We start from the raw sequence: 12,444 nt of genomic DNA on the forward strand, positions 1-12,444 counted from the left end.
TATTATTATTGTTGTTGTTGTTGTTATTAGTTAAGAATCTATCTAACAGATTCGCATGCAGATTCGTAGGTTCGCTCGAACCGTGGCTTACGGTTAGACGGAAGGACCTTGCGTGCTGGCTCCGTTCGCGCGATCCAAGTTGACATGAACGACTTGCAAGGGTAGGACGAAGGTGATGAAGTAAATGGCGGTGAGGGTAGCAGCAACGACTGCTGGCACAAAGCTACAAGAATCTGCTGTAGCGGATCTGAACGAAATTCGAATGGGTACGCGACAAGCAGCCCTCTTGAATATACCGTAATAAATCCCGTAAGGCATGCGTGAAACGGAGACAGACGTGCCTTCAGACATCGAATAACAACGGTAAAAAGAGCAGCAATTGTACTATTACCTCACAGTCAGACGCTATGCAACATATTTGATCTTTGTTGCCTGTGTATACTATCTAACACGGGCCAATTTTAAGCTTTCAGATGCTTTACACGCATAGTCGTCAATACTACGGCTTTGTCCGAGATAGATTTAGGTAGCAGAGTTTAACATAGGAACAGTGCGAAATAGGCAGATGACAATTCAGTGGTCGAGTGTAACGCAGAGTAAGCAACTGTCCCTCTACGGACAAGGGCTTAGTGGTAATTTATTGATGACAAGGAGATGCTACAAAATCCGATGACTGAATCTCACGATCCGCTTCTCAATGGTAAGCAGGGTTTAATATAACTTACTCGATCAAGTTAATATAAATAAATATCTAATGTCAAGACGGTTTATCTAGTTCGTTCGCATTCGTGGGTCGTTCAGTTTTTCAAAGTACAGCGGAATCTCGACAGGCTACGACGCTAGGTCATGGAATTGTGCTAGGAGAACTGGTAAGTTAAAAAGTTGCTTTGTACTTCATAGGACATTTATGTAGGACAACGTTATGGTTTGTTGAAGTTTCAAGGATACGTTTAAAGAAGAAAAAACATTACATGGACGCACTGATCGCATTAGCTGAGACAGAATATATACAACCTACTCGTGTTGAATTTTAGACCTTAAATACTTACAAAACATACAATCGGGAATCTCTATTTGTTCTACATTGCAATTGTTAAGTATAGTTAAAGTATAGAACCCGGATAACGGCGAAGCACTTACAATACGAACTCTTATATTAAACAATCGTATGCTTAAACAACATGATAGAAAAGGCAGCTGATGTTAACGCTCCTCTGAGGTCATGTCGTTCGTTCCCTCTGGAAACAAATTACGCAGTTATGTGAATAGAGAAATGTATTATATTGTGTATCTGTAGCATTATAAATACGTCATTTTCTTTCACCGATCAGAGGACCCTTGCTTTGACCGATAAAAAGCCAGGAATGTAGTCGGATGAGCCAATATTTTATCAAATCGTTATAGGAATTGGCCGAATGCCCACCGGGGGCTTCCGCAAAGAAAACGCCGGAAAGCCGTTACATTTGAATTCACCATCTCGCTCTCGCCCCATCAACTATCTGTTCCTTCTTTTTACTTTCTTTTTTTTTTATCTTTTGTTGATTCTTCTGCTTGACAATGCAACAGCTGGGCATCCGCGATAAAGAAAGCCGGAAGTCCTATATTCGCCCCGTTTTCTCCAGTTCAACTGCCCTAGCAACGTCCGCTATTGTTGTTGTTACTGCGTTACTGCTGGTGTCGATGTTCCGTCCAGCCTCTTCTTCACGGCTGAGAAAAACTGCAATGATAGCTTAAGTATAAGACACATCTAGCATTGCACCGAAACGAACGGAACACCGTTGACCAGTCAACTGTTACCGTGACGCTATGCAAGATGGGCAAAACTGTAGGAGCTGGTGGCGACCTAAGACGAGCTTTTTCTGCTGACTTTCCTTCTTTGCGTCCATGAAATGCTCTACTGATATACGCTAGAAGTTAGCATGCGTGCTGTGTCCGACGGTTGTTGTAGCCTATTTTGCAGTTGTTGCTTGGCACTTCTTACGTTCCCGTGTCGTTCATTTTGGCTGGCTTGTAGGGGCAATAGGCGGCGGGGCTGAAATAGTTCGAAGCGAAATCCTTCCCCTTGACGCCAGCGCTTTTTCTTTTTCCTGTAACGTTGCTTTTGTAAAACGAAAAAAACTGAAGTATGGGAATACAACGAGGGAAGTTGAGGAGTAAAGATGCCTGAAGATTTGTTACCTCTACCCAGAGTTAGTGTTTCCTGTCTACGCTTCGCCGTTTCACTGCCGCGGGCTGATTTCCTCTTTGCTTTCTGTCAATTTGACTTTGCTTTCCGCATAAAACTGCTCTGTCTGCGACTTTTTTCGTTCTGACTAAAGGCAACCGCGAAACAAAAATGGCGTCGTAGACGGAGCGAAATAGTGGGAGGTATAGTGATCCTCAAAAGAAACGGGTCGAAGGGGGCGGCACAGTCATCTCTTACTAATCTGCTGACCAATTGAATAACGACGAATCGAGCCATGTGAGGATCGACGAGACCGTCTACTGACTATAAACTATACTATACTATACGATGACCTATTAAAACTGCCACGCCCAAAGAATATGTTCGACAAATGTTTAAAAGCAGATACCTTGTGAAGAATTGCAGATCACTGAATGTTATCAGAAATGAGCGCCCTTTGTCAAGTGGAACACTCTATGAGAATAGTGGTATTAGAATTGAACAAGTGCTCAGCAAAAACGGGAATAAGGCGTTCTTGGATGTCAAGCAGCGGTGGTAGTCCCTGTCTTCTGAAGAATTTGTGTTGATCAATGGTTAGCATCTGACAATTAATTTTTGTGCTAGAAGATGAATCTTTGCGCCGGTAACACCGCTAGCCATTTCGTCATGGTGCTAATAACATAGAGGATATATTTTAATATAATTTCTGTCTTTACGCCCGTCAGCCTTAGAAAGTCCATGGTCAGTCGAGTTAACAAACACGTTTGGTACGAGCGCACAGCTAGTTCAAGATTGCGAAGAAGCTTCCACCTATTCAGCTTTTAAGAATTACACAAATTGTAATGAGCCACTTTAGCTTCCTCTAAACACTCTAGCTAAATTATAATATATCATTAACAACATACAAATACTACACAATTCATGTTCGTAAAGAAGTTTATTTTAAACCACAACTCGCTATAGTTTTTTTTTTTTTTTTTTTGTGAATTTCTGATCTTTTACAGTGGTTCAGCTATTTTTGTCACTAGTTAAGCTTCAGTAACTCTTTAGCTAAATCGGATTTAACCTACAAGATGTTGACGGTTTAAGATTGCGTAGGAATGAAGCCGAGTGCGTGCACCTGACTATTTTTGTTATGGTGTCTAGAAAGATTCCAGCGCCGAAGGTTGTGAGACATTCCAGGCAAAGTCGGCCAAACAAAAACGCTTGATGGTTTAATGATTTTTAAGTAAAACGTGTTTCCAATACAACAGGTAGAGAAGAGTAATTTCGACTTAGTCTATCTCGTTGTATAGTATCGTTTCTATATCTACGTTTCTAAATCACGTCATACATATAATTTACAAGCTGACAAAAAATGCTAAAGAATAAAAATGACAAAGCACACGTACGCACAAACATGCCCACTTTTCACAAACAGTAGCTCCCATTGAACAGTCGAACTTCGGCGTATCAACAACACTTTAAACAGTTTAGATTTACTAGCTCAGCTAGGGCATTCAACATCACGGTGCACTTAACGACAGTAGTTCCCGCAAAGAGACCCTAAAGCAAATGATAAAATAAGGAAGACACAGAATGAAGACAAAATCCGTGCCTTCAGATCTCGAAAGAAAGCGGCCTGAGGACCCGGGCTTGGGCGTTTTGAATCAGTATACGTTCCATGCACCCATGGTCATAGGGTCGTGACGATAGCTACTGATCCATGACTTTAGACCCAACGTGGATGATAGTAAGGCCCAATAGGTTACAAAGAAGAAGTTACATCGATGTAGCTTACTTCGACTAAATTGTTTCTATCAGATAGATGTTAATGAAAATGCTTATTCGGTCACGACTCGTGACAAGTCGAGAGCGATACAAGCGACAAGACACTCAAGAAACATTAGTAAGTCTAATTAGACATTTACTATTTAATCCTATTGATGCTATAAATGGACATACGTACGTAAAAAAAGCCTAGCTGAAGGCGCATTGTATATACAGGCCATTGGAGGGAAGGCCGAACGTTTTGACTGGTTTTACAGTCGTTCGCAGCTTCAAATTTTTTGAGCTTTTTTGTTTAGCTGGATTAACGCTATTATCGAAGTAACATAGTAGCTCATGCCCAGCAAACCTAGGTCACCTCCATATTAATTTCTCTTCCGACCTAAAGAAGTTATTATTAGAAAACGTAAAGAAGAGATTATTCAGAAGTTATTAAGTGCGATCTGCAAAGTAAATGGATACGTTACCTAAAAAAAAGATAATTGAACTGCATTTTCCCATTAATGGCTGGGGTGGGTCACATGCATGCATCTTTCGGATGAAATAGTTGAAAAAAAAAAGTGAATACTGCCGTCTCAAATAAAGCCAGTGATAATCGACATGCGTGACGAACTTTTATTGGGCGTTCTACTTACTTAAAATATTTTTTATCCTCGCCCAATTTAAAGCATAGAATTAAAAATGTATTCTGGAGCTTAAACAAGTGCGTTTGGGATCATTTTATTTAGATGGAAATGGACATCAACTTACAAAAAACTTAAACAAAAATTGCCTCATTGTATACTCATGCACTTGACCTATCAACCCGTCTACCTTTACTTGCAACTTGCCTAATTTTATTTTCGATTTATTTTATTGTCGCGAAATGTCGCGGTTTGTTAACTGGGTTTTTTTTTAAATGCTTTTACATTTTTCGGTCCACATTCTACTTCCGGCAATGCTTGTACCAGCCATCAAAGCTGCCCATTTCTACAGCCCAGCCGCTAATTTACTGCACACGATGCTGCATCGAACCCGTAGATTCACTTTAGTTCAGCTCAGCCGATAGTCTGGTATTACCGTTTATCTGTTACTAGCCGCCGTTGTTGTCTATGATGCATCGTTCGTGCGCAAGAAGCTAACTAGAACACAATGGCCGCACACAGATGCGGATAGATCCCCACGGGACGCTATCCTACCTCGCTATAGCCAGTTAACCGGCAACTGGCAGGGGGCTGGGAAACTAAAACTGGAATAGCAGGCATGATATTGTGATTCTGTAATTGGGAACAAATCATTTGGCCATAAGCAAAAAAAACCGCAACAACGGCGACGATACCGTATAGTAGATATGGAAGCGTAAAAGCGATAGGACTACCGACAGTAAAAGCCATCGCGTAAACAGTAATTCTATATGTGAAGATTACGAAAACGACATCTTCTCCTATATATGCTATTGAAAAGTACAAGAAGATTTCGGGAAACAGTATTATTAAAACTGTTGCCTTCGTAAGTGTTGCAGCTTGTCCTCGGTTGCTTCACGACAGTATTGCCATTAACGTTGTCATCATACGGATCAGACAAAGAGATGTGTCTTTGATATTTTCGTATGCTGCTCGCAGACTCCGGAATCTCAAAGTAGTAAAGTCGGCCAGTCGGCGAGGAGGCCCCTTAACGTCCCCGGTAGCAACAGCTGAGAATGACAAGCGCTTTTCCGGTCTGTTTTTTTACTTTGCATCTGCCAGACGTCGCCTGTATATGCATGTGTCTCGATTCCAGCTGATCTAGCGCTATAGTGGTTAAAGCTAAGTACGATGTCGACTATGGTAACGATATTCCAGCGGCGATATGGCTTGCGCCGTCGTACCGTTTGCCTTTCGGCTGAACTAGTTATTTTGTATCTTCTGAAAACAAGAAACATTTACAGAAACAAGCTGTCAAAATTGATACCCGCCCGAAGATCTGCTTCGAGGCAACCAATAGCGACAAGTACTGCAAAACTGATGACCTTGTATGGACTCGCGAACTCGTTTACATCCACTGGGGGTTTATTGAGGGGAGTTTGCCGTCATCCATTGTTTTGTTGTCGTTGACGGTAGAGTTCTTGCTAATATCTCCCCAGTGATCTAAAACCGTCTTCACTGCCCCCCACAGTACCTATTGTGCACTGCTTCTCATACATGAGCTTCGATGTCAACGAAATCTGCGGTATGTTCTATACTATACAAGAAGCATATCGACACTGAAAAGACTACAAAAATGGCAGCAGCGGCGTGATCTGACTCAGCGATTGCTCAGATGTTTAAGCTGTTGGGCTGTTGTAGGGACGCTGGCCGGCAATAAAAACAGCAACGGAAACACCGTGATCACAATCATCATCGGCATAACAAGGCAAAGAGTAACAATGCACAACGACTGCGTCCTCGTAAGGTATCACACACTATGTGCGTGTGTGTGTGTGTTAGCGACCATGTCTGCCCCGACAACAGCATCCAGCCGGTGTTCAAGTGCCACCAGTAATAGCAGTTGTCGTAAAATAGATATTGCAGTGTAGTGAATGTTATAAAAGAAAAAAACATAACAAAGAAAACGGCAGACAAAATGAACAAGTAAAAAAAACCCGCGCCATCGACGTCAATAGCAAAAGTCGAAGCGGATCCAACGACAAACGAGGAAATCAATGGAACAGGAGGAAGACAACGGGAAGCCATAGCTACACGGAGTAGATGAAAACTAAAGTAAGAAAAAAAAGGCCAAAAAGGGCGCGACTCAGGCAACTAGCGCGCTTTGGATGATCCCGCTAAAAATAGCCACCGAACACAAACCCAACTGGCTGGCCATTCCATCCAACCAACCACTCCCACTGGCTTTGACTGACTGAACCAATATACCGCGCTACCAAAAACGCGAACGACCGACCAGCAGAGGAATTGGAACGGTAGCGGCCGCGGCCGTAGCGGAAGGGCGACAACGGGAAATCATCCCCAACAGCTAAGAAACGAGTGGAAAAATAAGGACGAATCAGAAAAAAAGAAGAAAGAAAAAATCCAACGGCCGAAGTCAGTTCGGAGGAAAGCGGAATGGTGACTAAAGTAAAGGACGGACAATTTTTACGACGAATTTAGATGCACTAGTATTGACTGCGAGTCGTGCTGATATCGAATTAGTGAATTTTAGAAACGTTGTACTAATATATATATATATTTTTTAAAATTATCATGAAATTCTTGCCCCAACCTGTATTATAATTGTATTTCAATATGGCAAACCCTTAAATCGATTCATTTGTAGATTTTTTACATCATAATTCACGGCCTACTTATTGAATCATCCTTTTATCCATTGTATTCATAACATTCATAATGACAGACTTGCGTCCATAGAAGAATGACATTGACCGATGGTTCCGTCATGTTCTATCACATAGTACAAACATGAGCTAATGCTGAGCACGTAAACGGTTACAGGGTGTTCTAGCTTGTGCATGATACCGCCAAAATTGGTGAAGGTAAAGAAACTGAGATTAGATATTTTTTTCCCTCTACGTAAGTTCCAGTTCATTGATTGAAGCCAACTATGATCTTATGGAAGCAAAGTCACTACGTTCGTCGAGTGGTTAACACCGTTTCGGAGTGGAGCGTAGACAAAGTCAGCCGTCAACGTTCATCGTTGAGCTTTGTGCAAGCCCCAAGTAGACTTGCGTAGATCAAAGCAGACCGTATTTCCAGACAGACCAATATTATAAACCGTAATAGATGTATTAGTTAAAACAGGACAACCATACTTTAAACAAGTATTTGTAACTAAAGTAAAGATGTAACATGTGGTATTTATTATCGTATGTCCTTTTTAGTGACCTTTTTAGGCAGGGACAAATGGTGCGGCCGAAGCGAACGTCTCTATGTTTGCTTCAAACCGGTTGCTGTCGCATGACCTTAATTTAATTCTTCACACGGACGCCCCATTTTTCTTCCTTAATTGTACAGTCGGAACCCTCAAAAACTTGTTCCAGTTTCTGAGGATGTAACGTATTCAGAGAAATTCAATTGATCTAGTTAAATGCGAGTTGATGATTTCTGCGCTGTTATCAATGAAATTGACCAACAGAATACATAAATACATGACAAAGGCAATAAGGAACACAAATAATATTCTATTATCTTCTCACTGAGATCAATCCTGACGTTTCTTTATGTAATAGAAACCCTGTCGCGTAAACGCATGATAAGTGGATAGCTGTAGAAAGAGAAATTTCAAACATTTTTGCCACTTCTTTTCCCTTTTGAAAAGATCTTTTTCAGTACAATTAAAGTCACACTGAGTCAAACTCTTTTGTTGCCGAGCAGCGTTTCACCTCTTATTCAGCGTTCTTTTGAACTGCAGTAACCGCTTACTAATTTGGAAACATTCAGAAAATTCAAAATCAAAGTTGTACCCAACGCCGGTGTCTACTCTCGCTGAACACGTTAAGCTTGTATGTTATCCTTTTTTTTTTTTTTTTTTCTAACGAATGAGCCGTAATAAAAAGAAACAATGTAAAATTAAGTACGATAATAACGAGTCAATTAGCATACGGACAACATTATACAATTCATCGGCTAACACCAGCCAACAGCTTAAAACACTAACTAAAAAGCGGTTCTTAACTATCATTGTATATGATGATTGCAATTAAAAAAAGACACATAAAAAAAATAACACACGGTCATAATATCGGGTGGTAGGATAGTAAAGTTTCGATATAGATATTCAACAGACTGGGAAAAAAAAAGAAAAAAACAAATAGCTGTTATTCTTTTAGGGCCAATAAGGTTGAAAAAGGTATGAGTGGACTTGTAGCCTGGCGAGTAAACGTTTTAGTATTCCGTGAATGATAAAGCTTATAATTCTCAGAAATGTGCTCAGTAAAAATGCGCCTAATTCATCATATACATGAAAACTAAATTTACTAGCAAGATTAATTATTACTGAGGTAGTAATTACCCCGACAGATCTTTGTAAGTCAACTATTCCCAGGGGCAAATATATGGAGTTTAACATCAACTTGAATAGATTAACATATGATCATGTTAGTCTATTTACGTTATTTAATAGCCTAGTAAATGGCGCACTGAATTTATTATTATCTGATACTTAAATCTAATTAGGTATTACGTGCAGTACTGCCCTTCTCCGCAGATGAATGGCCCCCAGCACGAAGTAGTGTATTTGATCTCGGTTCCAAACATAGAGTACCGTACCTAATGTACCCACCATCGCTGGAAACTTTCCAATCTGCCGAAAGTTTCTTTCAGATCACCTTAAATCGAATATTACATAGTCACAATTGTAATTCGACAGGTAGTTCGTACTACTTTTTTGTCTCTTCACCTACAGAGGTCCAACCAGAAAGCAATTTTAACATTATTACTTCCAACAAAGCATGACTATGACTATATGGCAGCGGTGGCATTAATACAAACTATGAGCTTGCTCAGGCCTCTCCCGATATTGACAGCGAGGGCGAAAGGCCTTGATGATGCTGACCGTTGTTCCTGCACAAATTTGGTAGTACTTTCTCCATGAAGCTGGAATAAGACAGCTCTATACAATAAGGCCAGCAGCGCCGGTGATAGCGGACAGCTGCAGCTAGACGAAGAAGCTTTATGACAGAGAAATTTAGACGAAAGCAGCCATAATCCTCTCAAGCTACTGCGTCGTGACTCAGCCACAATCGGAACGGTCGATCATGATATGTTCCAAACATAGTCTAGGACTTCCGTAAAGTTACTCGGAAGAATCCTGAGCTGAAGAATGTCGTATCGAGTATAAACATCCAGCTCTTCCTTCAGCTGCGTTATTATGCTTGTTTACATTACTCGTATCGAAATTGTACAAATTTAAGTCTTGATCGATTAAGTTATTATTATTATTTTTTTTTATTATTATTATTATTAATTAAGAGTTACCACAACTGTCTCTTTGTTCCAATTTGAATATCCAGTCTTGAAGTAAATGACGTTTTTTCAGGATAATTCGACGGATTGCTTGTTCGTAGAAGCATTTCTGACGAATTAGTCCTATGAACCAATGGAGCGATTTATTGAGATGTTACCCACGAGCTTTAAGAACGATTATAAAATGCAGTTCCCGAGGAAATCCGGAACTAGGCGATAAAAGGCCCTGTAGGCTAAATCAATTAAATCCGTTTATTACTTGTACACTTATTTTCTTATCCCCGGCGAGGTCGACGAATGCCCCTACGAAGAGCAACGCCTGCATTGGGACCAACAGAAGCATTTCAGTGATCCACCATCTTCCTTCAGCGAAAACAAATAGTATCATGACGACCAAAAGACCACCAGATCTGCTTCTACAACGGATATAGGTGAGCTTTGCAAAGCCCCCTACTAGTTCGTTTTTGGCAGAGTTGACACCGAAAGCTAGCATTAACACCCCCGTACTTAAAACATTTTCAGCAGGACGCCACAACAACGCGTCATCAACTGGGTCTATTCTGAAAACGACTTATGAACTGGCATCATGCTGGACGAAGTTATCAGCAACAGATGGCGCTCTCGTACGTCGAAATTGACCTACTGCTGCAACGACGGAATGAGTTATCTTAAGAGTTGTACATTCTAGCAACATAAATAACTCTGCATTTTCGACAACAACATAAGCTGCTTCAATGAGTTGGCCTCACGGGTCAGCAACAGCTTGTGAGGTATTTTCCAGGTATATGGAGCCATTGCTATTGATACGATACAAACTATATATTTGGGATCAAAGATCGGTCGTTGAAGGAGCTGGCACTTCTGCTATATACCCGAAGCAAACTTGTTCGACTTTATTTAAGCGTTCGTTATTTTCCGTAAGGATGCCCGCGTCAGTACCACGGAAAGCGTAGATGCATTGGACTCGAGAACTGCACGAGAATGCACGTGAAAAGTTTTGATGGGCCTGCTCGAAGATGGCTCACGGCCCGTCTGGTAACTCCATATATGAACTAAAAGCCCGTGATTTATCCGAGCTTTACTTTTAAGTTGCCGACCATGACAAAATCCATTCGAGTTCTATACAACTAACAGGCACATCATGTGCTTTGTTGTGGCTAATAGGCAACAAGGTATTTTATGAGAAACCTAATAGGGTCACTATCTTCTTGATAGGAATGTACGGCAACAATACAGTAACAGGGTAGTCATTTCTGGATGTTCTTGTGACCCATTTAGATGACGAGGTCGTCCATACATGGCAGGTCAATGATAAATTGAAGAGACACATTACATAAGGTCCCGGTGTCTATCAAGGCGGGCCATGGGAGGAGGGCCATGGCAAAGTGATAAACATCGAGAGTCGCTTAATCAAGTCTTGCGCACGCTGGGTATCTGAAAGGAAAGCAATCGGGATTATCGGAACAGGCAAGTTTATCGGCGCCACGCACGATCATTTGGGCGTTTATCAGATGAGCGCAGACAGCCCAAATAGCATCGAAACTATAAAACATCCAGAATTGTAAACATGTGTACGCGAACATTGTAAATTCGTCTTCGTAAAATTACGATGAAGTACGTGAAGCTGATATATTATAAAAGCTTTTTGGGCTCAGTAAGATAGGTCACATGAACCTAAACGTTGCATCTAAATACATCCACTGCTTATATTGTATATATGTTGTTATGTATTATAAAAAGAACACGTGTCTAAGTTTAAATATTATTTTAGATGACACACTTATGTGATGCCACGAAGCTTGAGGCGGATCGTTGTTAAGATTATTTAATTAATCATTAAAACAACACGAACGATACTGTAAAATATTTCTATGAAAATAAATTTATAACAGCAATGAACCCGCAGACATTTTGTTAAGCATTGACAAAATGCAAAAGGTTATATATACTACATTGTATATACAACACAAGGAAGATTTTGGGGAAAACAAACATGAAAAATAACTTTGTCGATTTCTTTCAAATGCATATAGCTAATGGTGGAAAATAATTATAGGGCCAAGTATATATATATTTTTTAAAACCTGAAAAATTCGAGGGGTCGACATGGGTTGTTTCACCCATCACATTACCATTTTTGCAACATTAATTTTTTTTAACGTCACCTCTCAAATTTAATATTATTTTAACAGTGGCTTATATTTTACAGGAATCTTTCTGTCAAATTTACGTAATACTAGATCTTCGCAAATCCCGTGTTTTAGAATAGCTTTCATCAATTGCAAGCTTCAATGACTCTGGCTATTTATTGACGTCAACTATATCTAAATCAATGGGAACTATATTAGTTCACTTCGGGTACCATAACAAAAACTGTCAGTGATCGAGTAGAGTTAGCGTTGGATCTGCCGGTCCTACCGTGCAGGACTCATCTGTATAATCAAAACTAGTCGATTGCATCTCAAACGTTTGTGTTGAAAGGCGAGAGACGTTTCTGGATTCTGGCGAAACCATTAGCGATCAACTCAAATTCTTATACCATGATTTACCTATCGCAGAGACTTTTTTTTTTAGACTCTCACCCACTAAACTCTGGAC

The 12,444-nt window shown here is 40.4% G+C and overlaps 1 long non-coding RNA gene across 3 annotated transcripts; it reads left to right on the top strand.

Annotated features, from left to right (window-relative positions):
* Positions 1-271: 271 nt before the first annotated feature.
* Positions 272-11,702, top strand: LOC111271630 (uncharacterized). 3 transcript variants are annotated; one of them, XR_002686989.2, is made up of 4 exons: positions 272-363; positions 776-869; positions 10,136-10,277; positions 10,369-11,702. It is a non-coding gene; the product is annotated as an uncharacterized LOC111271630 (long non-coding RNA). The 3 variants fall into 3 exon arrangements; XR_002686988.2 differs by having other exon boundaries at positions 10,372-11,702; XR_015315409.1 differs by lacking the exons at positions 272-363; positions 776-869 and adding an exon at positions 416-700 and having other exon boundaries at positions 10,372-11,702.
* Positions 11,703-12,444: the final 742 nt, after the last annotated feature.

The sequence above is a fragment of the Varroa jacobsoni genome, unplaced genomic scaffold (genome assembly GCF_002532875.2).
Source record: "Varroa jacobsoni isolate VJ856 unplaced genomic scaffold, vjacob_1.0 contig00813, whole genome shotgun sequence".
In the NCBI taxonomy this organism is placed as follows: domain Eukaryota; kingdom Metazoa; phylum Arthropoda; class Arachnida; order Mesostigmata; family Varroidae; genus Varroa; species Varroa jacobsoni.